Genomic DNA, 27500 nt, shown 5'->3' with positions numbered 1-27500 from the left:
AGGGCATTTTGAACAGCTAGCATCTCTTTCTGGTTGATATGTAGATGCATTTGTTTTGGTGCCCATATGCCCTGAATGCATCTTCCTGCCATGTGGGCCCCCCAGGCATAATCTGATGGGTCTGTTAAGGTTTGGCTGGCAGGGGTAGAGTGAAGGGCCATCCCATGTTTTGGTGACGGGCCTTTGCCCACCACAGAAACTCCTGTTGCAGGCAGGGAATAAGAGGAATCATTTTCCAGACTGTGTGAATGTTGACTCCATAAACATTTTAGGTACCACTGAAGTTTCCTCATATGCAGTCTTACATATGGAATTAGTAGGATGCAGGATGCCATGAAGCCCAGAGCCTTGTCTTGCAGAAGACTAGGTTTTTGTTGTTGCCATCAGTTTGAATTAAGTGGTCAGTTGCCTTTGTCTGGCGTAAGGCAAGTCATCTGGGCAGTTGTATTCAAGCTTGCACCCAGGAATGTTATCTTTTGAGAGGGTACCAGTTGTCATTTTTCGTTTATTGTGTACCCTAGGCATGTTAGAAGCCTTTTCACAAACGCCAGATGTTGGAGTGTCCTTGTCCGCTGCTTGAATGAGACAATCGTCCAGATAAGGATAAATTTGAATGTTTCTTTGTCTGCAGAATGCAATTACTGGTGCCAGGCACTTTATAAAGACCTTGGGCACAGTAGATAAGCCAAAGGGCAGTGCAGAGAATTGGTAATGCAAAAAACCTGCTTTGAAGCGGAGGTAACTTCTGCATGATTCCCTTACTGGGATATGCAGGTATGCCTCATGTCTGGAGTTACTAACAAAGCATTCTTGCCTAGCATAAGCAGTAGCTGTTGTAAAGTCAGCATTTTGAATTTTGGAATGTGTTCAGAATCGGTATGTCCAGTACTGGACGCCATGAATTGTCTTTTCTGGGTACCAGGAAAAGTCTTGAATAAAATCCTTGTCCTTTTTCCTTTTCTGGTACCGGTTGAACAGCCCCCATATCCATGAGGGACATGACTTGTTTCTGGGCCTCTGCCCACTGGTTTTGTGGCAGATCCGGCCATTCGTTTGGAATTGACAAAGTATGGAAATGAAATCTGTACCCCTGGGATACTATGTTTAATACCCACTTGTCCTGGGTAATTAACTGCCAATTTTGAGCATGAAGTGCTAATTTTTCCCCCAAGGGGGCTGCCAAAAGATAAGTGCTTGGAGATGGTAGAGGAAAGACATTGAGACTGCTTACTGTAGGGTTGTGCTTGGTTTCCTCCAGATTTGGAGGTGGAGGCACCCCATTGCTTTGACCTGTAAGAACCCTGTGATTGATATCTGGAGCCTTTTGAGCGCCTGGGTTTGCCCTGAGTGGCTCTGTTAGACACAGGAAAGGACCAACTTCTAGTAGGCCAGTGCCTACTGAACCTGGGTGGCTGCACTTGCAAGAAATATTTTACAGTTTGCATAGATTTAGCTTTGTCTTCCATTTTCTTGGAAACTTTTTCTGCCTTATTACCAGAGTATCATGCTGCAAAGGGGCATCCAACAATTTAGCTTTAACATGATCAGGCAGATTTTGCTCCTTGAGCCAGGCATGCCTTCTAATCACAGATCCAGTAACTGCGGCCCTACAAGAGGCCTCCAAGGAATCAAAACCACATTGCAAAGTATGCTTTCCAACCTGTTCTGCTGAATGCAATAAATCCTGCAACTCTATTTTCCACACAATCAGAAATCAACATCATTTTCTGTTTCAGTAAGCCCCTAACATGGTGTTGAGATTTAAACATATGAAACTGGCAGTTTAAAGCCCTGATTGCCAAGGTTGCAGATGTATAAACCTTCTTACCCCATCTATCCAGTGCCCTGGAATCTCTATCAGAAGGGGTAGGATTTTTGACCGCAGAAGCCTCAACACCCTTGGGACCCTGAGAAATCATCTCAGTATCAGCAGCTGGATTTTTGAAAAGAAATTTGTGGGAGTCAAGAACCCAGTAACATCTGTCTGGCTTACTAGGAGCCGGAGGCAGGGAATCAGGAGCCATGCTGGATTCCGAGAACACATCAACAACAATGTTTAATACAGGAGGTATTGCCAAAGGCCTCTGCTGAGGAAGGAGGAAATCCCTAAGCCTCTTTTTTGATTCAGAGAAGTCCTGACTCTGCCAGTGAAAATGTTCCCTTATGCAAAGTCTCTCCAAAAGAGTAATCCTCGAGAGGAGATGCAGATGGGATGGATTCCTCTGCATCAGAATCCTCATAGGGTGGAAAAGAAAATTCCTGATCAGAAGAACTGGAAACCTGATCTGAAGATTCATAGTCAGTGCCTTGCCTAGGCCTCTTAGCAGGGGGGAGCTGGGAAACCCTGATCAAGGTAATTAAATCCTCAGCCATTTTGATCATCTGTTTTTTAGGCATAGGGGCATGAGCACATGGCTCATGCATCGGTTTTTTAGACATAGAAGTTGTTTTTGACCTTGGTTTTGTTGCTGGCGTCTGTTTAATGTAAAAATATTGAGGCCTGAAAACACCCTCAGAAGCCGGTGCCTGCTCAGAAGCTCCAGACCCATCCAAGGGAGAGACATCCGCGGGTTCAATACTTTGCGAATCTCGTGGCATACCAGACTCCAAATGGGTCTCGGTAGAGGCCTGTGACTCAAAAGTAGTGGGCATCAGGGGCTGCGAAAGCGCCTCACTGAGTACCGGCGAACCGGCGACTGGCTTAGGAGAAGCTTCGTAGTCTGTTTTGGACCTAGACGGTCTGTCTCTGTCTTTTTCCTTGCGTTTTTTGTGAACTCCGATAGTCGGATTGCTAACAGATGACATTTCAGGGTAGTTCAATCTTGAACCAAAATATTTAGAAGCAAAAATATACCGACGCTTAATGGTGTGTTGGTTAAATTTAGCACAAAACCGACAGCAAGGCACATTGTGATCAGGGCCTAGGCAAGGAATACAGTACAAATGAAAATCCTTATGAGGTATTTGCTATCCACAAGTAATGCAATTATTAGCTTTTACTGACACTGGTAAGTAGTAAGAAAGTTTCCCCAACAAGGTACTTAGCTTTATGCTAAAGACTTCGGTTCTGAAACTCGAATACGAAAATTTCAGGAGTCGGCCAACCGGCACTTGCGAATTGCTTCTGCTTCGGGCACCGCACGGCAATAAAAACTGATTAAAATGGCGTCGGCTGCATGTTTTATACCCCTGACGACCTGACGTCATGGAAGAGGAGACAGCAACAGACAGCAGGACCTAAGACTTTGTTATTCAGGCCAACTGAGGGCAACCTGCCAGCAGATTACCCCAAATGTAATGACTCCAACAGTGAAACATGAAGAACATCTGTATGATGTTCTTCGTGTTTCACTGTTGCAGTCATCACATTTGGGTCGATTGCCATAGATTAGGAAAAGGGTGGAGGCAGTAAAGGAAACTGGGGTCTGGCTAGAATGTCCTGCAAGACCGCAGAGGCAATCCTGTCCTGGATTTGAAGACAGGCAGGTGGTAATGTTTGGTGAAGGTGTGAACAGATGTCTAAGGTGGCAGCCTCCAGGATGTCCCTGGTGGGGACTCCTCTGAGGAAAGCTGCAGAGGTGGAGGCTGCTCTGGTGGAGCGAGTCCTGACCCCCTTGGCAGAAGGCCTTCCATGTTGTTTGTAGCAGAAATGGATGCAGTGCGCTATTCATTTGGAAATGGTTTGTTTGGAGATGGCTTTTCCCTCTGCCCCTGCAGCAAAGCTAACCAGCAATTGATCAGACTTTCTGAAGGATTTACTCCGGTCTACATAGAATCTGAGCTGTCTGTGCACATCTAGAGTGCAGGATCCTTTCCCCCCTTGTTCTGTGGGTTAGGGAAAAGGTGGGCAAATGAATGGATTGGTTGACAGCCACACTGGACACCACCTTGGTCATGAAGAATGGGTTAGTCCTGAGGGATACCCTGCCAGCATGGAAGATTATGAAAGATTCCACAGCCATGAGTGCTTGCAGCTCAGAGACCCTTCTGGCTGAAGTGATGGGCAGAAGAAAAGCAATCTTTCAGCTTTCAGGAGATGAATTTTAGCTCTGCTGAAGATTCAGGTTTGAAGGGAGGGAGGTTGAGCTTTTCCAACACAAAGTTAGGGTCCTAAGCTGGGGTTGGTGCTCTTCTGGGTGGCTACAAGTTGCTAGCCACTCTTGGGAACCGTTTGATCACAGCATGTGAGAAAAGGGGCTGCTCAGTGGGAAAATGAACAGATATAGCAGAGGCTTGAATTTTAAGAGGAAAAGGAGAGTCCACTGTGTAGCAGGTAAGCTAAGTAATCCAGGATGAGAGGGAGGGCTGTGCCATATTGGTTCCCTTAGCCTGGATCCAGGTGTAGAACCTTTCCCATTTGTCAGCATAAGACTTCCTAGTGCTAGGGCATCTGGCCTCATGTATAAAACATCTAGAACCAGTTTGCTGAGGTTGCCAGATTGATGGTGGGTTAGGGAATAAGCCAAGCTGCCAAACTGATTGTCTGCAATTGGGCATGCATGAATTCTCCTTCCCTCTGGGTCATGAGGTTTAGAATCTGATGGAGATGCCAAGGTGGTAGAGGGAACAGGCTGCACAGCAAGGGGTACCAGTGCTGGTGAGGACAGTCTGGGGCTATAAGAATTGTCCTTGGTTTTTCCTCCTTTATTTTGAGCAGTACCCCTGGGGATGAGAGGTAGTGGAGGAAAGGCATAGACCGGTAGATTGACCCAAGGGGAAGGACAGGGCATCCACTTTCCAAGCCATGCAGTGATGCTCCTTGGTGCAGAACTTGCTGAGCAAAGAGGTAGACCTTCAGGGTGCCCCATTTCTGAGTTATTAGGGTGAAGGTTCTTCTGTTGAGCTGCCACTTGTGTGGGTTCAGAAGATTTCTGCTTAAGTGATCCACCAGAGAGTTGAGGGAACCCGGTAGGAATTATGCTAACAGGTGGAGTTGCATGGCAGAGCCTGTGCTCCAAAGGGTCATGGCCAGCCTGCATAGAGGTTAGGACAGAGTCCCTCCCCGCTTGTTGATATACCACATCACAGTTGTTGTCTGCTTTAATCAGGAGAGCCCCTGGGGAGAGAAAGGGCTTGAAAGCTATCAAGGCGTGCTGGACAGCTATCTTTTTGGTTGATGTGCAGATGGATTTGCTGTGGACGCCATTGGTCCTGTATGCACCTACTGTCCAGACGTGCACCCCAGGCATAATCTGATGCGTCTGTGGTGAGGGTCTGGGCGGTGTGGGGAGGTGAGAAAGGTAGTCCTTTGAGGGAGAATGTTGTTGCCCACCAAGGAAAATATTTTCTGAGGCAAGGTATTATAGGTATAAGAGTCTCCAGGTCTTGAGTGTGTTGACACCAAAGGCTTTTTAGGTACCACTGAAGTTTCCTCATATGCAGTCTGGCATATGGAAAGAGTAGAATACAAGATGCCATGAACCCCAGAGCTTGCAGGATTTTCCTTGCAGATAGTTGGGGTCTGGTGGCTAGTTGAGAGAAGCAAGTCGTCAGGAAGGTTTGCTTTTCTGGTTTAAGAAATTCCATTTGGGATGCTGTGTCCAGCCTTGCTCCCAGGAATATAATCCTTTGGGTGGGTACCTGTTTGGATTTCTTTTCGTTGATTGTGTACCCTAGAGAGGTTAGTAGGGACTTTACAAAGGCCAGGTGCTTGAGCAGCTTTTCCTGGCTGTCTGCCTGAATTAGGCAGTCATCTAAGTATGGGTAAATCTGGATATTCCTTTGTCTGCAAAAGGCAATGGCCGGAGCCAGACATTTTGTGAAAACTCTGGAAGCAGTAGATAAACCAAAAGGAAGTGCAGAGAACTGAAAGTGCTGAGATCCTGCCCTGAAACGGAGATGTTTCCTGCATGATTCCCTGATAGGAATATGGAGGTAGGCCGGGCCAGGGGGGGGTTTTAATTACCCGGGGGGGAACCTGGCGTTCCCAAAGGGAAGAGGAACGGGAAACAGGCCAGGACCAAGACTTTGGAAATTAGGGATGGGGGGAAAAAAACCGGGGCCGGCAAAATTTAAACCCCAAATTTTTGGGATGAAACAGGCATGGAAATTTGGTTAAAGGTTTTAAAAATGCCTGGGGGAAACCCCCAGGATGCCCCCGGGATTTAAAAAGGGGGGAGATTAAAGGCGGGGTCTGGCAGCCCCCGACCCCAAAAAACCTTCCTGGTTTGAAGAAAAGGCAGGGGGAAATTTGGAAATGGTTTGTTTGGAGATGGCTTTTCCCTCTGCCCCTGCAGCAAAGCTAACCAGCAATTGATCAGACTTTCTGAAGGATTTACTCCGGTCTACATAGAATCTGAGCTGTCTGTGCACATCTAGAGTGCAGGATCCTTTCCCCCCTTGTTCTGTGGGTTAGGGAAAAGGTGGGCAAATGAATGGATTGGTTGACAGCCACACTGGACACCACCTTGGTCATGAAGAATGGGTTAGTCCTGAGGGATACCCTGCCAGCATGGAAGATTATGAAAGATTCCACAGCCATGAGTGCTTGCAGCTCAGAGACCCTTCTGGCTGAAGTGATGGGCAGAAGAAAAGCAATCTTTCAGCTTTCAGGAGATGAATTTTAGCTCTGCTGAAGATTCAGGTTTGAAGGGAGGGAGGTTGAGCTTTTCCAACACAAAGTTAGGGTCCTAAGCTGGGGTTGGTGCTCTTCTGGGTGGCTACAAGTTGCTAGCCACTCTTGAACCCGTTTGATCACAGCATGTGAGAAAAGGGGCTGCTCAGTGGGAAAATGAACAGATATAGCAGAGGCTTGAATTTTAAGAGGAAAAGGAGAGTCCACTGTGTAGCAGGTAAGCTAAGTAATCCAGGATGAGAGGGAGGGCTGTGCCATATTGGTTCCCTTAGCCTGGATCCAGGTGTAGAACCTTTCCCATTTGTCAGCATAAGACTTCCTAGTGCTAGGGCATCTGGCCTCATGTATAAAACATCTAGAACCAGTTTGCTGAGGTTGCCAGATTGATGGTGGGTTAGGGAATAAGCCAAGCTGCCAAACTGATTGTCTGCAATTGGGCATGCATGAATTCTCCTTCCCTCTGGGTCATGAGGTTTAGAATCTGATGGAGATGCCAAGGTGGTAGAGGGAACAGGCTGCACAGCAAGGGGTACCAGTGCTGGTGAGGACAGTCTGGGGCTATAAGAATTGTCCTTGGTTTTTCCTCCTTTATTTTGAGCAGTACCCCTGGGGATGAGAGGTAGTGGAGAAAGGCATAGACCAGTAGATTGACCCAAGGGAAGGACAGGGCATCCACTTTCCAAGCCATGCAGTGATGCTCCTTGGTGCAGAACTTGCTGAGCAAAGAGGTAGACCTTCAGGGTGCCCCATTTCTGAGTTATTAGGGTGAAGGTTCTTCTGTTGAGCTGCCACTTGTGTGGGTTCAGAAGATTTCTGCTTAAGTGATCCACCAGAGAGTTGGGGAACCGGTAGGAATTATGCTAACAGGTGGAGTTGCATGGCAGAGCCTGTGCTCCAAAGGGTCATGGCCAGCCTGCATAGAGGTTAGGACAGAGTCCCTCCCGCTTGTTGATATACCACATCACAGTTGTTGTCTGCTTTAATCAGGAGAGCCCTGGGGAGAGAAAGGGCTTGAAAGCTATCAAGGCGTGCTGGACAGCTATCTTTTGGTTGATGTGCAGATGGATTTGCTGTGGGCCATTGGTCCTGTATGCACCTACTGTCAGGCGTGCACCCCAGGCATAATCTGATCGTCTGTGGTGAGGGTCTGGGCGGTGTGGGGAGGTGAGAAAGGTAGTCCTTTGAGGGAGAATGTTGTTGCCCACCAAGGAAAATATTTTCTGAGGCAAGGTATTATAGGTATAAGAGTCTCAGGTCTTGAGTGTGTGTTGACACCAAAGGCTTTTAGGTACCACTGAAGTTTCCTCATATGCAGTCTGGCATATGGAAAGAGTAGAATACAAGATGCCATGAACCCCAGAGCTTGCAGGATTTTCCTTGCAGATAGTTGGGGTCTGGTGGCTAGTTGAGAGAAGCAAGTCGTCAGGAAGGTTTGCTTTTCTGGTTTAAGAAATTCCATTTGGGATGCTGTGTCCAGCCTTGCTCCCAGGAATATAATCCTTTGGGTGGGTACCTGTTTGGATTTCTTTTCGTTGATTGTGTACCCTAGAGAGGTTAGTAGGGACTTTACAAAGGCCAGGTGCTTGAGCAGCTTTTCCTGGCTGTCTGCCTGAATTAGGCAGTCATCTAAGTATGGGTAAATCTGGATATTCCTTTGTCTGCAAAAGGCAATGGCCGGAGCCAGACATTTTGTGAAAACTCTGGAAGCAGTAGATAAACCAAAAGGAAGTGCAGAGAACTGAAAGTGCTGAGATCCTGCCCTGAAACGGAGATGTTTCCTGCATGATTCCCTGATAGGAATATGGAGGTAGGCCTCCTTTAGGTCTAGGGTGGCTAGCCAAGCATCCTTGGAGAGCATGGGTGGCAGCTGCTGGAGGGTGAGCATTTTGAATTTTGGGATCACCAGGAAGGTGTTTAGAATGGATAATTTGAGGGTGGGTTGCCAGGTGCCCTATTTCCTGGGTACCAGAAAAAGTCTCGAGTAGAAACCTTGGCCTTTCTGTTCTGCAGGAACATGCTCTACTGCCCTCATGGAGAGGGGGGAAAGGACTTGTTTTTGCATCTCTGCCCACTGGTTTTGAGGCAGACCTGGGAACCCTTTTGGGGTTGGAAGGGTGTGGAAAGAAAATTTGTATCCCTGGGACACTATGTTGAGGACCCAGCGATCGTTGATAATGGCGGAAGATCCAAGAACTCCCAGAGTCTCTTTTTAGACTGAGGGTAGTCCTGACTATCCCATTGGAAATGCTCCCTTAAGGTGTGAAAAGGTGTGAAGGGTTCCCCAAAGGAAAAATCCTCTGGGGGAGAGGCTGAAGGAATGGAATCCTCTGCATCAGAATCCTCACGCAGAGAGGGGTTGCTTCATACTCAGATGAATCAGAGTCAGTCATCAGACTCCTGTTCAGACAAAACTACAAGGGACAGATATGCTGATTAGGGGAAGCAAAGCTACCCCTTCCAAAAGGAAGAGAAGGTCTTCCACCATTTTAAGCATTTGAGACGGAGACAAGGAAGCAGGTGCCCGAGATTGGGTCATCTGTTTCTTGGTTGTGGTTCGTAACCTAGGCCTACAAAACTCGGTAGTTTTCAAAAGAAAGGTAGTCACAAAAGAAGTCTGTGTAGAGAATTGGTAGTGGGAAGGTAGCCCTCAGTCGGCCTGATTAACAAAGTCTTGGGTCCTGCGCAAGTTGCTGTCCCTTCTTCCATGACGTCAGGTCATCAGGTGTATAAAACATGCAGCTGATGCCATTACATCAGTTTTCTTGCCACAGATGTCAGGTGCCCCCCTAATGGGAAGCAATTAACTATAAAAGTACAATGATATACCTCCAACAAAAAAGCAAATACACCAAAATGTTTTAAGCCTAGTAAAGGAAAGTAGAGGTATAGCCAAAAGAAGTTAGGGGGCTGGAGGGAGGGTAACCAGGACTGCAACAGTGAATACACTTGAACATCTACATTTATGGTAAGTGCACACAACTGTACTATGTTCATGTTTCACTGTTGCAGTCATTATATTTGGGTAGATTCCCAAAGCTATGGTTGGGAGGAGGAAATTAGATAGCATTAGGACCAGCTATAAGGCCCTGCAAGACTGCAGTGGCAAAGCCAGCTCTGGATTTAGAGAAAATTGCCAAATGATGATGCTTGGTGAAAGTATGTACAGAACTCCAGGTAGCAGCTTCTAGGATTTCCCTGGTAGGGACTCCTCTGAGAAAGGCTGTACAGGTAGATGCAGCCCTGGTGGAGTGAGGTCTGATCCCCTGTGGTATAGGTTTTCCATGGCACTTATAGCAGTAATGAATGCCATGGCCTATCCATTTAGAAATGGTTTGCTTTGAAATAGTCTTCCCCTCTGCCCCTGCAGCAAATGCCACCAGCAATTCAGATTTCCTTCGAGGTTTAGTCCTGTCCAAGTAGAATCGGAGTTGTCTGTGCACATCTAAAGAATGCAGCATCCGTTCCCCTTTGTTCTGTGGATTGGGAAAGAAGGTTGGAAAATGAATGGACTGATTAAGAGCCACACTGGATACCACCTTGGGCATGAAGGATGGATTGGTTCCGAGGGTCACCCTGTCCGCATGAAAGATGATGAAAGGCTCCACTGCCATAAGGGCCTGTAATTCAGATACCCTTCTTGCTGAAGCAATTGCTAAAAGGAAAGCTGTTTTCCAAGAAAGAAATTTTAAGTCTGCAGTAGCAACTTGCTCAAAAGGAGGTAGAATGAGTTTCTCCAAAACAAAGTTAAGGTCCCAGGCTGGGGTTGAAGCTCTCCTGGGTGGTCTCAAATATTTTGCCCCTCTGAGGAACTGATGAGCAGTGGGAGAGAGAAGAGGGGAGGTTCTGTGTTATAATGAGCTGAAATGGCTGAGGCGTAAATTTTGATGGAGGAAAAAGACAGGCCCTTGTGAAGCATCTCAGTTAAGTACTGTAAAATCGGAGGTAAATTGGGCGCTGCTGTGCTCATTCCTTGAGATTGGTTCCAGGCACAGATTCTTTTTTAATTTTTCAGCATAACATTTTCTAGTACTAGGCCTTCTTGCCTCTAAAATGATATCCATCACAAGTTTACTGAGGAATGGTACAGGAGAGATTAGGTAATTAGCCAGGCTGCTAGTGTTTGAAGCTGAGGGTGCAGAATCTGGAACAGGGAAGAGGCAGGTGTCATGGGGATAACCATGGCACACTGTGCAGGAGGGGGTACCAGTGTTGGCGTGGCCAGTCTGGAGCAATCAAAATCATCCTTGGTTTGTCCTGTTTGATTTTTAGTAGTACTTTGGAGAGCAGAGGCAGAGGGGGGAAAAGGCATAGACTAACAGGTTTTTTTCCAGCTGAAGGACAGAGCATTCACTTTCCAGGCTTGTTTGTGGGGAGTCCTTGTGCAAAATTTGTCCAAATGGTAGTTCTGGGGAGAGGCAAACAGGTCTATATTTGGGATCCCCCATTTGTTTGTCAACATGTTGAAAATCCTTTGTTCCAGTTTCCACTCGTGTGGGTCCATGAGGTTTCTGCTTAGGCCATCTGCCAGTGTTATTTAACTTTCTGGGCAGGAATTGAGCTTGTAGGTGCACTTGGTAGCTCAAGGTTGTGGTCCACAATGCCATGGCTAGTCTGCAGAGGGGGTTTATATACCACATAACAGTTGTCCTGGAAGAATGTGGCCCTTGAAGGCTGTCAGAGCATTCTGTACAGCTAACATTTCTTTTTGATTGATATGCAAGTGCATTTGACTTGGGTTCCATTTGCCCTGAATGCACTTCCCTGCCAGGTGAGCCCCCCCCCCCACCATGCTTAGTCTGATGCATCTGTTAGGGTTTGGGTAGCAGGGGGTGGTGAGAAAGGTAGCCCCTTGTTTTGGTGGTAGGCCTCTGCCCACCAAAGGAACTCTAGGCGTAGGCAAGGTATGATAGGAATCATTGCTTCTAGATCCTGATAATGTTGACACCATAGGCTTTTTAGATACCACTGTAGTTTCCTCATATGCAGTCTTGCATATGGAATTAGAAGAATGCAGGAGGCCATGAAACCAAAGGCTTGCAGTATTTGTCTTGCAGATAGCAGGGTTTTTGTGGCCACTTGTTTGAAGTAGGTTGTCAAATGAATTTGTTTCTCTGGCGTGAGGTAGGCCATCTGGCAAGTTGTATTCATGCTTTCTCCCAGGAATATAATTAGTTGACAGGGTACCAGGTGTGATTTCCTTTCATTTATGGTGTACCCCAGACAAGTTAGAACCCTTTGTACAAAGGCCAGATGATTCAAAAGTACGTCCTGGCTTTCTGCCTGAATTAAGACAATCATCCAGGTATGGGTATATCTGAATATTTCTTTGCCTGCAAAATGCAACAACTGGAGCTAGGCACTTTGTGAATACCATGGGCGCAGTAGATAAGCCAAAGGGCAGTGCAGAGAACTGATAGTGCGTGTAGCCTGCTTTGAAATGTAGGTATTTTCTGCAAGATTCCCTTATTGGGATGTGCAGGTATGCTTCTTTTAAATCTAATGTTGCCAACCAGGTATCTTTGCCTAGCATAGGAAGTAATTGGTGAAGTTTGGAATCTCCAAAAAGGTGTTTAGAGTAGACCGATCCAAAATAGGACGCCATGACTTGTCTTTTCTGGGTACCAGGAAAAGCCTTGAGTAAAAACCTTGTCCCTTTTCCTCTTCTGGTACAAGTTGAATAGCCCCCCCATGCTTTTCCTCTTCTGGTACAAGTTGAATAGCCCCCCCATGCTTAAGAGAGACCGTACTTGTTTTTGGGCCTCTGCCCACTGATATGGGGGTATGTCTGGCCACCCGCTTGGTGTTGGCAATGTGTGGAAGTGAAATCTGTATCCCTGGGACAGTACATTTAAAACCCATTTGTCCTGGGTAATGCGTTCCCAAGTTCTTTGCATGAAGGGCAATCTTTCCCCCCAAAGGGGCAGTCATTTGATAAGTGGTTGGAAATTTTAAAAAGGAAGTCGAGACAGTTTACCATGGGGGGGGGGGGGGTCTTATTACTCCCAGATTTGGAAGTGGAGGCCCCCCACTGCTTAGTCGTGTGTGCCCCCTGGGACTGAAACCTGGTGTTTTTGCTGTGTCTGGGTTTGGCTTGAGAAGACCTGGAAGGGGCTGGAAAGGACCAATTCTTAGAGGGACAGTGCCTACTAAATCTAGGAGGCTGAACTTGAAAGAAATCTTTAACAGTTTGCATAGATTTTAGCTTCATCTTCCATCTTTAAACAGGCGGTCCTGATTTAAGGGAGCATCCAATAACTTCGCTTTAACATGATCAGGCAAAGATTTTCCTTTAGCCAAGCATGCCTTCTGAGCACAGACCCAGTAACAGCGGCCCTGCATGAGGCCTCTAATGACGCAAAACCACATTGCAAAGTATGTCTTCCAACTTGTTCAGCAGAATGCATTAAATCCTGTAATTCTTTAAATTTTCCACACAGTCAGGAATCATCATTTTCTGTTTAAGCAATCCAATAACATGTTGCTGATACTTTAACATATGAAACTGGCAGTTTAAAGCCTTAATGGCCAAGGTTGCAGAAGTGTAGACCTTCTTACCCCATCTATCCAGCACCCTGGAGTCTCTATCAGAAGGGGTAGGATTTTTAGAAGTAGAAGCCTTAATGCCCTTGGGCCCCTGTGAAATAGTCTCTGGATCTGCAATAGGATTTTTAAAAAGGAACTTGTGCGACTCCGGGACCCTGTAGTATCAGTCTGGTTTTCTGGGAGCAGGAGGCAAGGAATCAGGGGCCGAACTAGATTCTGAAAAAGCATCAGCAATGTCTAGTACAGGAGGAATAGCTAAAGGCCTATGCTGAGGTAGGAGTAAGAAATCCCTAAGCCTCTTTTTTGAATCAGAAAAATCCTGGCTTTCTCAGTGGAAATGCTCCCTTAAGAGTATGTAGAGTTTCCCCAAAAGAAAATTTTTCTGGAGGTGAAGCAGAGGGAATCGAGTCCTCTGCATCAGAATCCTCATAAGTAGATAAGGGCAAATCCAGATCATCAGAAGAATCAGAAAAAACAGAATCCTGGTCAGAAGATTCATAAACCACTTCAGTCCTAGGCCTCTTAGAAAGGGGGGGCTGGCTACCCCTGATTAGAGTTATTAGATCAACCATTCTTATCATTTGTTTTTTGGGCATAAAGGTCTGAGCATGTGGCCTGGGCGTCATCTTTTTTAGGCATGGTTCGAGATTTAGGCCTAAGAGAAGAAGGAGGTGTCTGTTTAATAGGCAAGTCCGTAGGCCTGAATACACCCTCAGAAGCCGGTGCCTGCACAGCGGCTCCGGACCCATAAGGTAGAGATATCCATGGGTTCCATAGTTGAAGCATCTCACTGCATACTGGACTCCAAATGGGTCTCAGTAGAGGCCTGCGAATCAGAAGTAGCGGGTATCAGGGGCTGTGAAAGCACCTCACAGAGTACTGGCAAACTGATGACTAGCCTAGGAGAAGCGTCGTCGGCAGTTTTGGACCTCGGCAGCCTGTCTTTATATTTGCGTTTTTTTCGGAATCCCGGTAGTCGGATGGCTGACGACATTTCTGGATAATTAAACAGAGAACCAAAACATTTAGAAGCGAAAATGTACCGACGACAGATGATTAAATAAAGCACAAAACAGACAGCAAGGTACGTAGTGGACAGGGCCTAGGCAAGGAATACAGTACGAATGAAAATCTTTAGGAGTTATTTGCTTTCCACAAGTAATGCAATTATTAACTTTTACTGACATCGGTAAGGAGTAAGAAAAAAAAGTTTCTAGCGGGTACTTAGCTTTAGTTGAAGACTTGGTTCTGAAACTTCAGCGAAAACTTCAGGAGTCGGCTGACCGGCACTTGCAAACTGCTTCTGCTTCGGGCACCGCACGGCAAGAAAGACTGATGTAATGGCGTCAGCTGCATGTTTTACACCCCTGACGACCTGACGTCATGGAAGACGGGACAGCAACTGACCCAGGACCCAAGACTTTGTTAATCAGGCCGACTGAGGGCTACCTGCAAGCAGATAACCCAAATGCAATGACTACAACAGTGAAATACGAAGAACATCAGGGCATATTTGAGATTACAAGAGTAGTAGAGCAAGACACCAAACTTTTCCCTCTGTTTTAGTAGTCTCCTCAAAAAGTACAGTTTTGTACCTACCATAAATGTAGATGTTCAAGTGCTAATACAGCTGCAGTCACAACAGATGGGTTCTCCTGCCGTCAGGCGGGTCCTCGGTCGGCCGAATTCCAAAGTCTAGGTCCGGCGTCGGTTGTCGTCGCTTCTTCCCTGACGTCAGAGCGACAGGGGGTATAAAGGAACCAGCCGACGCCATTTTCTTCAGTTTTTCTTGCCCCAGTTGTCAGGTGCCCCCAGAAGGAAGGCAAATCATAAATTTGTGTAATAATGCAGTGCAATATAATCAAAATACAGTAGTTGCAAGCAAATACATCATAAATGAATACCCCAATCAGGTTGTATGAGGATGTGCTAGCCTATAGGCCTGTCCCAAGAGGGGAAGGAGGGAGGGAAACCTGGACTGCAGCTGTATTAGCACTCTAACATCTACATTTATGGTAGGTACAAAACTGTACTATGTTCATCGTGCATACAGCTGCAGTCATAACAGATGGGTAGAATCCCAAAGCTAAGAAAGGGGTGGTAGGTACTAGTTGGAACTAGGAGGAGCCAAAATGCCCTGCAAGACTGCAGTGGCAAAGCCTGCTCTAGATTTGGAGTATAATGGTAGGTTGTAGTGCTTGGAGAAGGTATGCACAGAACTCCAAGTGGCTGCTTCCAAAATATCCTTGGTAGGAACTCCTCTGAGGAAGGCTGCAGAGGTGGCTGTGGCCCTGGTGGAATGAGTTCTAATGCCTGTAGGTACAGTTTTGCCACGAAAGGAATAGCAAAAGCATATGCAGTGGGCTATCCATTTTGAGATTGTCTGTTTGGAAATTGGCTTTCCTTGAGCTTCTACCGCATAGGCCACAAAGAGCTGTTCTGATTTTCTGAAGGGCTTTGTTCTGTCCAAATAATAACGCAGTTGTCTGTGGATGTCCAAGGAATGTAGTAATCTCTCCCCTTTGTTTTGAGGATTAGGATAAAAAGTAGGTAAATGTATGGCCTGATTTAAAGCTACCCTGGATACCACTTTAGGCATAAAAGGACGGGTTGGTTCGTAAGGAAACTCTGTCCTGATGGAAGATGATAAAAGGCTGGACAGCCATGAGAGCCTGTAGTTCTGAAATTCTACGAGCTGAGGTGATAGCCAGAATGAAAGAGGTTTTCCAGGACAAATATTGCAAATATGATGAGGCAGCTGGCTCAAAGGGAGGCAAGGTCAGTTTTTCCAGAATGAAATTAAGATCCCAAGCAGGTATTGGTTGTTTCCTTGGAGGTCTTAAATTCTTAGCCCCTCTGAGGAACTGTCTTAAGAGAGGGTGAGAGAATAAAGGTGGATCAGTGTTGTATTCTGCAGAAATGGCTGAGGCATGGATTTTGATGGAGGAGAAAAAGTCCACTGCTTAGCAGTTCAGCCAAATATTGTAGTATTTGAGGTAAATTCAGTTTTCCAAAGTCCTGACCCTTTTTCTCATTCCAGACACAAAAACGTTTCCATTTTGCGGAGTAAGCTTTTCAGCTGAGGGCCTTCTGGTCTCCAAAATGACATCCTCCTTGGAGAGTAGGGCCTGCTGTGATGCTAAGGAATCTTCCATGCGGCTAGATTGAGTGTTTTTAGCTGACTGTGAAGAGTTTTGAAGCTGTGCTGAGTCAGAAGAGGCATTAGAGGCAGGGTCCATGGTGGGGAATGCGTCAGGCTCCTCAGGAGTGGGTACCAGTGTTGCCTTGGCCAGTCCGGAGCAATGAGGATCATCTTTGGTCTGTCTGCTCTGGTCTTCAATAGAACTTTGGGCAGCAGAGGAAGAGGTGGGAAGGCATAAACTGTCATTCATGTCCAACTGAAAGAGAGAGCGTCCACTCTCCAGGCCTTTGGATGGAAGATCCTTGAGCAGAATTTTGTCAATTGATGATTTTTGTGGGAGGCAAAGATCTATGTCTGGCCTTCCCCATTCTTGGATTATTTCTGTAAAAACTTTTGGATGCAACTTCCATTCGTGTGGATCTGTCATATTCCTGCTTAGGTTGTCTGCCAGCGTGTTTTCCTTGCCTGGCAAGTACTGTGCTTGTAGTTCCATTTGTAAGTCCATGGCCATGTTCCAAAGTGACATGGCCAGTCTGCATAGGGGGTAAGAATGTGTTCCTCCCTGCTTATGTACCACATAACTGTGGTGTTGTCCGTTCTTATCAATAGTTGACCTGGTTGTAGAAGGTCCTTGAAAGCTATAATAGCATTTATTACTGCTAGCATTTCTTTTTGATTGATGTGAAGGTGGTTTTCTTTTTGGGACCATTTGCCCTGAATGCACCAGTCTGTCATGTGCGGCCCCCAGGCGTAGTCAGAGGCGTCTGTTGTGATGACTTGATTTGCTTGAGGCTTGCTGAATGGAAGACCTATGTTTGTTTGACATGCTTGAGCCCACCACAGAAATTCCTTTTGCAGACATGGAATTGGTGGTATTATTGTTTCCAAACTGTGGCTGTGTTGAGACCATACGTTTTTCAGGTACCATTGTAGTTTCCTCATTTGCACATGGGATTAGTAAGATGCAAGATGCCATGAATCCCAGAGATTGCAGGATTTTCCTTGCAGTCAGCCTGGTGCAATTTGCTAGTGTTCTGAAGTATTGAATTAGTTGCCCCTGCTTCTCTGGCGTGAGGTAGGCCATCTGGGTGTTTGTGTCCCAAATTGGCACCCAGGAAAATTATCTTCAGAGAGGGTATTAGCCTTGATTTCTTTTTGTTGACTGTGTATCCCAGAGAGTTCAATAACATTATTACATAAGCCAGATGTTTCAGAAGAATGTGCTTGCTGTCCGCTTGGATCAGGCAGTCGTCCAAATAGGGATATATTTGCATCCCTTGAAGTCTGCAGTGGGCAATTACTGATGCCAGGCATTTCGTGAATACTCTGGGCGCAGTAGATAAGCCAAAGGGCAATGCAGAGAATTGATAATGGGTTGAACCTGCAAGAAATCTGAGGTACCTTCTGCAATTTTGTCTGATTGGGACATGCAGGTATGCCTCCTTGAAGTCCAATGTTACCAGCCAAGACTCCTTGCCCAGCATGGGAAGAAGTTGCTGTACAGTGAGCATCTTGAATTTTGGATGCAGTAGAAATGTGTTTAGGATGGATAGATCCAAAATAGGTCTCCAATCTTTTCCCTTCCTTGGCACCAGAAATAGCCTGGAATAAAAACCTTGACCTTGTTAGATGCGTAAGGGTACCTCTTGAATAGCTTTCATGTTTATGAGATCTGTAATTTGCCTTTGTGCCTCTGCCCTTTGATTGTATGGCAGGTTTGGCATGCCTCTCATTTTTGAAAAGGTGTGAAAATGGAATTTGTAGCCTCTGTTTATAATGTCCAGGATCCATTTGTCCTTTGTGACAATATGCCAATTTTTTGAAAATAATGCCAGCTTTCCTCCTAAGGGAGCTGCCATTTGAGACCTGGTTGGCATGCAAAGGGGAAAGTCATTGGGTTTGCTTTCTGAAAGATTGTGAGTTGTCCTCACCACCTCTTTGTGTAGGAGCTTGCCATTGTCTGCCTCTATACGATCCTTGGGATTGTCCTCTGCCCCTCGGGCGCCTGTATCTGCCTCTTTGGAGTCTGTCTGTGGCAGGAAAGAACCAGTTTTTGGAAGGCCAATTTCTACTAAAACGTGGGGGTTGAAGCTGTAGAAATTCTCACAGTTTGCATCGATTTAGCCTTTTCCTCCATTTTCCTTAATACCTCCTCAGCATTAGCACCAAATAGCACATCCTTTTGAAGAGGGGCGTCTAGTAATTTAGCTTTGACATGATCAGGCAAGGCTTGTTCCTTGAGCCAGGCATGCCTACATATGACTGATCCTGTAACAGCAGCTCTACATGAGGCCTCTAGAGCATCAAAACCACATTGTAAGGTATGCTTACCCACTTGTTCTGCACTATGCATCAAATCCTGCAACTCCTTCAAGTCTGGTTGTTCAGGTTGTGACATTTTACTTTTCAATTGTGATAACAAAAACTGTTGGAATTTTAGCATATGAAACTGACAGTTTAAGGCCCTCATGGATAAGGTAGCAGAGGTATATACCTTTTTTCCCCACCTTTCTAAGGATCTGGAATCTCTCTCGGAAGGCAATGGATTTTTAGCAATGGAGGCCTTAACTCCCTTGGGGCCCTTGTGATATGGTTTCTGGGTCAGCAGCATGGCTTTTGTATAGAAATTGGTGTGAGTCAGGGACCCTGTAGTACCTGTCCGGCTTAACTGGAGCTGGAGGTAGAGAGTCCGGGTTAAGGCAGGCCTCCGAGTAAACTTCATCTAGGATGTCCAAGACAGGAGGTATAGCCAGAGGCCTGTGCTGAGGAAGCAAGAGAAATTCCCTGAGCCTTTTCTTGGAATCTGAATAATCCTGGCCTTCCCAGTGGAAGTGTTCCCTTAAGGTATGTAAAGTTTCCACAAATGAGTAATCCTCAGGGGGGGATACAGAAGGGATGGACTCCTCCGCATCAGAGTCTTCAAAAGGGGAGTAAGAATGTTCCTGATCAGAGTGCTCTGAAATAATGGAGCCCTGATCAGAGGAGGGGGAATCTTCCTCCACTCTAGGCCTTTTGTCCGGAGGGGGCGGAGAACCTCTGATAAGAGTAATTAAATCCTCAGCCATTTTAAGCATCTGTTTCTTAGGCATAGGGCCTGGAGATGGGCCCTGTGTAGCTGGTCTCTTAGAGTGCATGGTTGCTTTAGACTTTGTGAAAGCCTTGATGGAGAAAGAAGAGGAAGGTCTGATGACACCTTGAGTGGAGGTGGACCTGTCCACATTCTGAGTTTCAACACCAAGAGTGGCTTCGGTATCTGTTGTCGGGGTGTGGGCCGAGGAGCCTGCAACCTCGGGCACAGGAGACACCATCAAAGACAGGTCGTCGGTAGTCAGGGGCTGCGTAGGGGCCTCGCTGAGAACCGGACCACGTGTAGTCGGCTTTGGCGTGGTGTTGGTAGAGGCCGCGGACCTCATGTGTCGGTCCTTGTCTTTGCGTTTTTTTAGACAAAACCGGAGTCGGAGTATCCGACGACATAGTATAGTTAAATGCTTTCCCAAAATAATGCTGGGCGAACTCCACCCGACGCTTAATAGTGCGTTTGTTGAATGTAGCACAAAAGCGACAGGCCAAGACGTCGTGGTCTGGGCCTAAACAAGGGGAATGGAAATCCTTATGCGGTATTTGCTTCCCACAAGAAATACAATTATTAACTTTGTCTGACATCGGTCTGAGGCAAGAAAAGTTTCCCCAACGGGGTACTTGGCTTTTAAGAAGACTTCGGTTTCCAAATTTTCGTAATCTCAGGAGCTGGCCAACCGGCACTTGCGAACTGCTGCTGCTTCGGGCACCGCGCGGCAAGAAAGACTGAAGAAAATGGCGTCGGCTGGTTCCTTTACACCCCTGTCGCTCTGACGTCAGGGAAGAAGCGACGACAACCGATGCCGGACCTAGACTTTGGAATTCGGCCGACCGAGGACCCGCCTGACGGCAGGAGAACCCATCTGTTATGACTGCAGCTGTATGCACGATGAACATCTTTGTTCTGCTAGGGATGTCAGATGTGGCCGTTCTAACAAGAGGTAAGAAGCATCTGGAGAAATAAGTTTCTCTGACTGTCATTACAGGACAGTGGTGCCACATTTTGAAAGAGTGTTGACAGAACTAGATCACCTCATTAAATGCATAAAGCCTTTGCTAACATTTTACCCCCACGGTGTAAAACAGTACTATAAAGCAAAATATGAAACAAGTCTACAGTTTGGCAGGAACAGAACAAAAAAGCAGTTTCTAATAAGTTAAGATTTAGGTTCATTGTGACAAGTAGAAGCATAGAAACTTGAAAAATGCAAATTTAAAATGCAGATTATTAAATGATTAAAGCCCTAACAAAACACATATTACAAAACAAGTTTGGAAAGTGGTCAAATTCCTTCATGTCATGGTTCAGGTAAGCAGTTGAAGTGACCAGTTCCCTTAATGCATTTCTGGTTCTGCAGTCTGCTTAAAGTATTTGCTTAAATAAAATATTTTCTAAAATATTTTCTAAAAGCAGTCTCTGCCATTTCCTGCAATTAGTAAAGCTGTAAGGAATACAGACATGGGAGGTACACTAACAAGTGAAGCTCAGTTAGTTTGGTCTGTTGCTGTTGACAACCTTTCTCAAGGGAAAACAGCACTTCTTTGAAGCAGGTAATAACTGTATGTAAACTACCTCTTTACAAGTTGTAGAAGTAAGAGGTTTGTTATGCTAGAAGTCTTCTGGATTTTTCTGGGAAGGCTGTGCAGAAAACATTGCTTTTTGGTTTAGCATGCTCGGGCTGTGTACACAACAAGGTTATAGAGATGGAAAGTGAAATAAATCAGAAGTTCTGAATGTGCATGTGCTGGAAGAAGAGGGGGGGTATCTGAGGGCTAAGGCAGATTAATTAAAACATGAAGGCTACAGGAGAGGAAAATGCAGATTGTAGAGGAGACTTTTTGTAAACGGAATGGACTGTGGTTACCTACAACATATTTAGTGAGAAATTGGTGGGTTGTACACAGTGACAGATGTCCACAGCTGCCTAGGATGGAAATATGAAGGCATGAGGAAGGGGAAAGCTAAAAAACGAAAACAGTAGCTGGGACTATGGACAACATATAGTCATCCTTTCAGCAGCACTGTTGTACTTTCTACTCTTTTGCCTGGGTACAGTGAGGAACAAAGCTACTGCTAGATCTGCTCTTCAAGGGTATTTATAAGCACTGATAAAAACCTGACGTGGCCTCCATATTTTTCATAATCAAGGGGAAATTAACACCAATACTCAAACCTCAAATGCTTCAGACAGATAACAGAAGTGCAACAATAATTTTACTCGGAAGAGTTCATACTCTGGTGGTTGTTAAATATAGTACTGCAACCTTAATGTGCAAATAATGGAATTCTCCTTATAGAAAAGTCCACAATGGCACACAAGCATCACACACCACTGTACATAGTGCTATCTACCAACAAATACTACAATTTCTTAATAGCATTTTATTGAAAACTTTGGCAAAAGTTTGGGCAAAACAAAATGTGCTTTAGAAAATCTGACAAAAAAATGCTTCTACATTATCTGTATGTTATGTGAACATTTTCCCCCATTTGATTTTTTAAAAGAAACTCTTCCAAACCCTGCCAAAATGAAGCATGAACAAAAGTCAAGTTAGTAACACTTTCTTTTGACGTGATTCAAAGTTTAACAGAATGAGCTGACAGATGCATCAATTCTGGTACCATTTAGGTCTACATGTCCTTAGGTCATTTGAGGAAAGAGATCCATCAATCATATGTTGCAGATGTTCATCTCTAACTCTCCTTCAGTTAGGGCTAGTCTATGCCAGCCTTTACCACCCCTGAAGACTGCATAGGAGTTGGGGTCTCCCATACACAAGGCACCATTAACTTAAGCTTAATTAAATAAAAGACAACGGTGTTAGTAGTGCAAGTCACCAAGTCCCTTACATCTGCCTCTCTTATGTGGGAAAAACACCCAGATCATGAACCAGAGGAGTAAATTCAGGTATGATTCTTGATGACAGGCCTTCACTAAAGGACAAACAGTCCGCTGTTAAGTCGGCCTTATTTTCATGTAAAGAATACCTGACTGACCCAGAATTTAGTTTCATCATCACACTTCACTACAGTCTGCGGTAGTGCAGCTGTAGCATTGTTGCCTCACAGCAAGAGGTTCTCCGGTTCGATTCTTGGCTAGAGCGCCTTCTGTGTGGAGTCTGCATGTCCTCCCCATGGTCGAGTGGCGTTTTAAAAACATGCGTAAATGGGTGTGCCTTCGTTGAAGGTCGGGCGTCGAGCTGGCACCTCAGCACCATCTACTGCCAATCATTAGCGGACCGGAGTTCCACTGTGGCGACCCCTAACTGGGAAAAGCCGAAAGAAGATAATCACACTTCACTACAGTGATCCATGCACTGATACAATCTCAAACTACTACACTGCTCAGGTTTCCAGCTTAACAGCCAAAGGTAATGGTGTGGCTGCAGAAAGTTGCAACAAGGCTATAGACTGGCACTTCTCATAGGGTCACAGATAAGTACTAAGCTAGCTGCTCTTGTGGGCTATTTTAAGCCAAGCCAAGTTCCCTTTTTTGTGCTAGAAATAATCTGTAACCATATGGGATAGGTTATCGAAAACTGGATGGGCAAGACTAATTGTATATTACCCTTAATGAGAATAACTGGGATCATACTATAGATAATTTGAGGTGACCCATTCATGGGATAAAGCATTACGAGCTGCCTCTGTTCCCAATATAAGTAAAGAGGGCAGTCCTGGGATAAATTTCCTGTTTCCCCATCCACAGATCCAAGTTACACTTGGCCAGGAGATGAGCTTTGCTTTATGTGGATGGGTAGTGTGTTCCCCAGCAGTAGTATCTGCTGCAAGACGTACCTGTCCCTCCAAATCATTCTGTTGATGTTGCAGAAGAGGTTTAGATCCCTAGACAGTGTGTTTCTGATGCCATTAGATTTACTGCACATCACCAAGTCAATTAATAATTGGTCAGAGAATGCCTTATAAGCCAGACACTGATCACCTCTTAGCAATTTGTAAGACACCAGTACAGTGACAGGGCTTTGAGTAAGTCCATGCAAGACATGCTGTTTAGGCCTTCTATCCTTTTAGCAAGGTGTCTTCTGTGGGTGTTCCAGTTGTTGCTTGTGTCTGGACAGATGCATGCCAAAGGGGGAATTGTATTCAATGATTAGCCTAATGAGGGCTGAGGGAAGGGAGACAATGGCATCCCCAGATCTAAAACACAATCCCTCTGTTTATATGCCATGCAATATAGAATAACTTTTATTATACTAATACACTTGTTGGTCAAAAGTTAGTTTACTGTCCACACAAGTTCCCAAATCCTGAAGAAATGGGTCAACTCTTAAGGTGTATTGTCAATGTGGTAGTTCCCTGGGATAGAGAAGTTTCCAAGGAAGCAGTAATGCATTTTTTGGCATTTAGTTCCGGTCCATGATTTTGACACCAGTTATTTACTTGGGATAAACCTTCCTGCAGGATGGCCAAGTCATTTGGGGATTCAAAGACAGCTCCTAGCTTGCAGTCCTCTGCAAACTTAGTCAGCCAGAGGCCTTTGATATTAGCTTTTACTTCATCACTGTTTTTGCACTTGTTAGTGACTGCCAGGTACATGTACAAAATACTTAGCAGGTCCTACACAACCAATATCACGTTAATTTGAATGAACTTTTGGTGCCAAGGGCCAACATTTGCCACTAGATCCCTCTGGCCATCAGGTGACTGGCTGTTAGCTGTTCCAAGGATCTGTTAGGAACTTTATAGCAGAGCATATTCTGCTTAATTTCCACGGTCCTTTGGACTCTGCTACTTTCCTGGACTTGGGCAAGAAGCATTGAAGCCCTTGTTTACAAGTCTCTGAAGTTTGACAGTTTACACTAAATCTCTTTCTTAATTTAATTCATTTTTTATTCTTTTTACAGTCCACCTTCTTTTTACACTTTACATTACCATTACTCGATGGCAGAAGCTGACAACACTAATAAGTACTCCCTTTATGTATATTTAACTATCTACCTCCACTCCTCTCCTACTTTCCCTCTTAATCCTTGCTCTACTTGTCCAATTCCCACCCACACGACTTCCATTCTGGCAGTTTACTCCACTGCTCAACAAGCCTTTCTGTGAAGAGTACCTATGGAGACAAAAGGAGCAGTTACTACTATCTGCAGCTTCTGCCCCCTTCCTTGGTCTAGAAAATAACCCCTTCACATCTCCTTGATGTGATCTCTGCCAACATGCTCTCACCATCTCTTCTGATCTCAGGTATGAAGATCACTAGCTCCTCTGGTCATCTCTCTCCCCCCCTCCATTCCACTAAGCTTTCTGGGGGGGGGGGGGATTAAGGATTTCTTCATTAGCAATCTGATGTTCTTTTCCTTGTATGGCATCCAGAATTGCTGAAAACCATCAGTGCGTGTTGTGACTAAAGTCTAATAGACTAGAAGTGCTGCTACTTTGCTTCTGGAGGTTATCTCAGAGGATATGCCCCAGTATTCGGTTTACTGCTGTGAACCACTACCCTCTCACTTTGCTCATGATGATGCAGTCCAGGATCAATCAACAGTCCCACATCCTCCTCTAAGCATTGTGTTTCGTAACATGGTGCTACAGCTTTTAATAAGTTAACGAGACAATTCTTTTGCTTAGACTTTGCAATAGCACATGGTAACTCTAGTACTTCAAGTTTTTGTAATTTTTTTTTTTAATTCAAGGCAGCTTTAATTAAATCTGAAAATTTTATCTAAAGCAAAGGCAGAACTAGAATGTTATACTGCTCTTAAAAGCTTGTTTTGTGTTTCCAGTGGTAAGTGCAAAGACTGCCCAGGAACACACCCTCTCAAGTCTGTGGGACTGTTTCTCACATTTCTGCTTACCTGGCATTATGTGCAATTTTGTAGCCAATTAAGATTTGATGCCCTTAGTTAATGAATTTTTTTCTACATTAAATTTTTGCCCCAGTGCCCACTGATCCTCAATCCTCCCCTTGATCAGACTGTGTTCACTTGGTCCTCCGCTCTGGAAACACCCAGAGTTGAGAAAAAAGCAGTCACTCAGGCAGTCCTCAGGGTGGTTTGTGGTCTTGCCAGCATCCCAGCTATGAGAGCACTCTGAATGACCAAACCCCATTCTTTGGGTGGGTGGGGGAAGAAATTAATCATATTAGTGGTGGCCCACAATATCGTCCCCTAGGCTGGGGCCGAACATGTCCTATGAATGACACCATCCATCAGTGACTTGGTAAGCCTAATGCCCATCCCAAAGCTGTCTAGTGTCACCACCCCTCTTATGAGGAATACTGGTAGGGTGTTCAATAGCTTTGCCCCTCTCTCCAGGAGGAGCCAATCCATCCTCCATGGAAGTGCCAGCAAGCACCCAAGCCACTAGGTCAGACTCAGGTTGCCTGGGCAGGAGTTTGGGCTTTCTCTCACTGATTTCACTAATGCCATCAGTGTTGATCCATATATAATTTACCCTTCTCCTTGTGGCCCTGATAATGGTTTAAGATAAGTTTACTTACTCCGGTTTACAAATAAAAGAAAAGCAAATACAAAACAAACAAAAAAAGTTATGCAAATCTCTAACACTAAAGCAACATATGAATACAATTGATGCAAACATTTGAGATTTAAGCATCTCGTGTAAAGCATCTCGTGTGAATAAAAGTGAAGTAAAATAAGGAAGCCCTACACTTAGTTCTGGGCAAAAAAAATCTTCATACGATGCATGAAGAGCCTTTCAACCGGTGAAATGACAATATGGCAACATGTATCATTTTTTGTTAGACAATATCCTACCACCCCATTAAGCACACATACCAGGACATGCTGGACTAGAAATCCTGTCACACTGCAGGCTGATGTGTTATGTTGGGCAGCAGGCACAATCAGTTCAGTTTTTCCCCTGGTTTGCATTATCTGCACAGCCATTTTGTTTGTTTTCCTTCACAATTCCATGTCTAATGCACATGATTTCTACTACATAACCAACACTCTTGTCAAATGAGTTACTGTGCATAACTATCAGGAAGCTTATTTGCAAACAGCTGAACATTTTTTACATGAAGCGCAGAAGTGGCAGACTGCTCTATATTACTACACAGCTGAAATATGAAGCAAGTAGGGCTATGGTACAGGCACTCCAAGCTGTACCTCTGTTTTCTGAAAGAATATGGGGGGGGGGGGGTTCAAGACAAGTGCTGCTCTCAGCCATAATGTAAAAGTAATTCATATGCCAGAAAAAATGCTGCACGGAGGAGCTGTGTGTTGTGGATATTACAATTCCTCTATATCACAAAGCCAACACTTGCACTTTGATGGCATTTAAACACCAGAATAGAAACAATGTACATTATGCAATGCTGGACTTATTGACGTAATTCTCAAATATTTGGCACAAATTTCAGGATATGGGCCAAGCAAAACTGAAGCAAATCAGGGTGAACTAGGAAAATCAAGGACTGTTCAGAAGTACATAAAGCACTTCCAAAATTCAAGCAGTGGTAGGAAATAGGACACATACAGGTCACATTTTAAAATGGCTGCAGTTTCAGAACTGTCATAAACTTGTAGAGTTAAAAAGTTCAGTTCACATACTATTAGAAAGAAGTGTAGAAATAGAACTGAGGTTGCAGTAGTTGTCCAGGAAATCCCATGTGCATCACTGTAATAAGCATACCAGAAATACATTCACACAGCACATACAAGAGAATATCAATGCCATGGTGTAAAAAAAAAATAATAGGAAGGAGTAAGGACTTCAGACTGACAGACAGACCAAAAACTACTCTGACTAGTGGGTAAATGGTGACATGGAGGACAAATAGCATTTTGCTACCATACAAGGAATGCAATGACATTTCATGAGGGGTACAAACATTATGTCCACTTTGTGTCTTTCGGCTTTTCCCGGTTAGGGGTTGCCACAACGGAACTCCGGTCCGCTAATGATTGGCAGTTGATTTTTACGTACCGGCTTGCCAGGCCTGACTCACAACCTTCAACGAAGGTACGCCAATTCACGCACGTCTCCACACAGAAGACGCTCTAGCTGAGAATCGAACCGGACAGCGTCTTACTGTGAGGCAACGCTACCGCAGCACCATCACCGTGGGTACAAACATTATGTCCACTAACAACAAAAAATAAACTTTTAAAGAAATGCACTCCCCATAACTATGAGGTTGTTGAACCTAATTTTTGCCCAGAAATTCTACAAAT

At 45.1% G+C, this 27500-nt stretch overlaps 1 protein-coding gene across 1 annotated transcript in view; it reads right to left on the bottom strand.

The window, feature by feature from the left end:
- Positions 1-27500, bottom strand: part of LOC122787912 (junction plakoglobin-like) — a 497854-nt gene that overhangs the window by 297894 nt on the left and 172460 nt on the right. The gene's annotated exons all lie outside the window — the stretch shown is intronic.

The sequence above is a fragment of the Protopterus annectens genome, chromosome 13.part0 (genome assembly GCF_019279795.1).
Source record: "Protopterus annectens isolate FY-2018-M chromosome 13.part0, PAN1.0, whole genome shotgun sequence".
Lineage (NCBI taxonomy): Eukaryota > Metazoa > Chordata > Ceratodontiformes > Protopteridae > Protopterus > Protopterus annectens.
The sequence above is the reverse complement of the archived record's forward strand: the minus strand, read 5'-3'. Positions and strand labels throughout refer to the sequence as shown.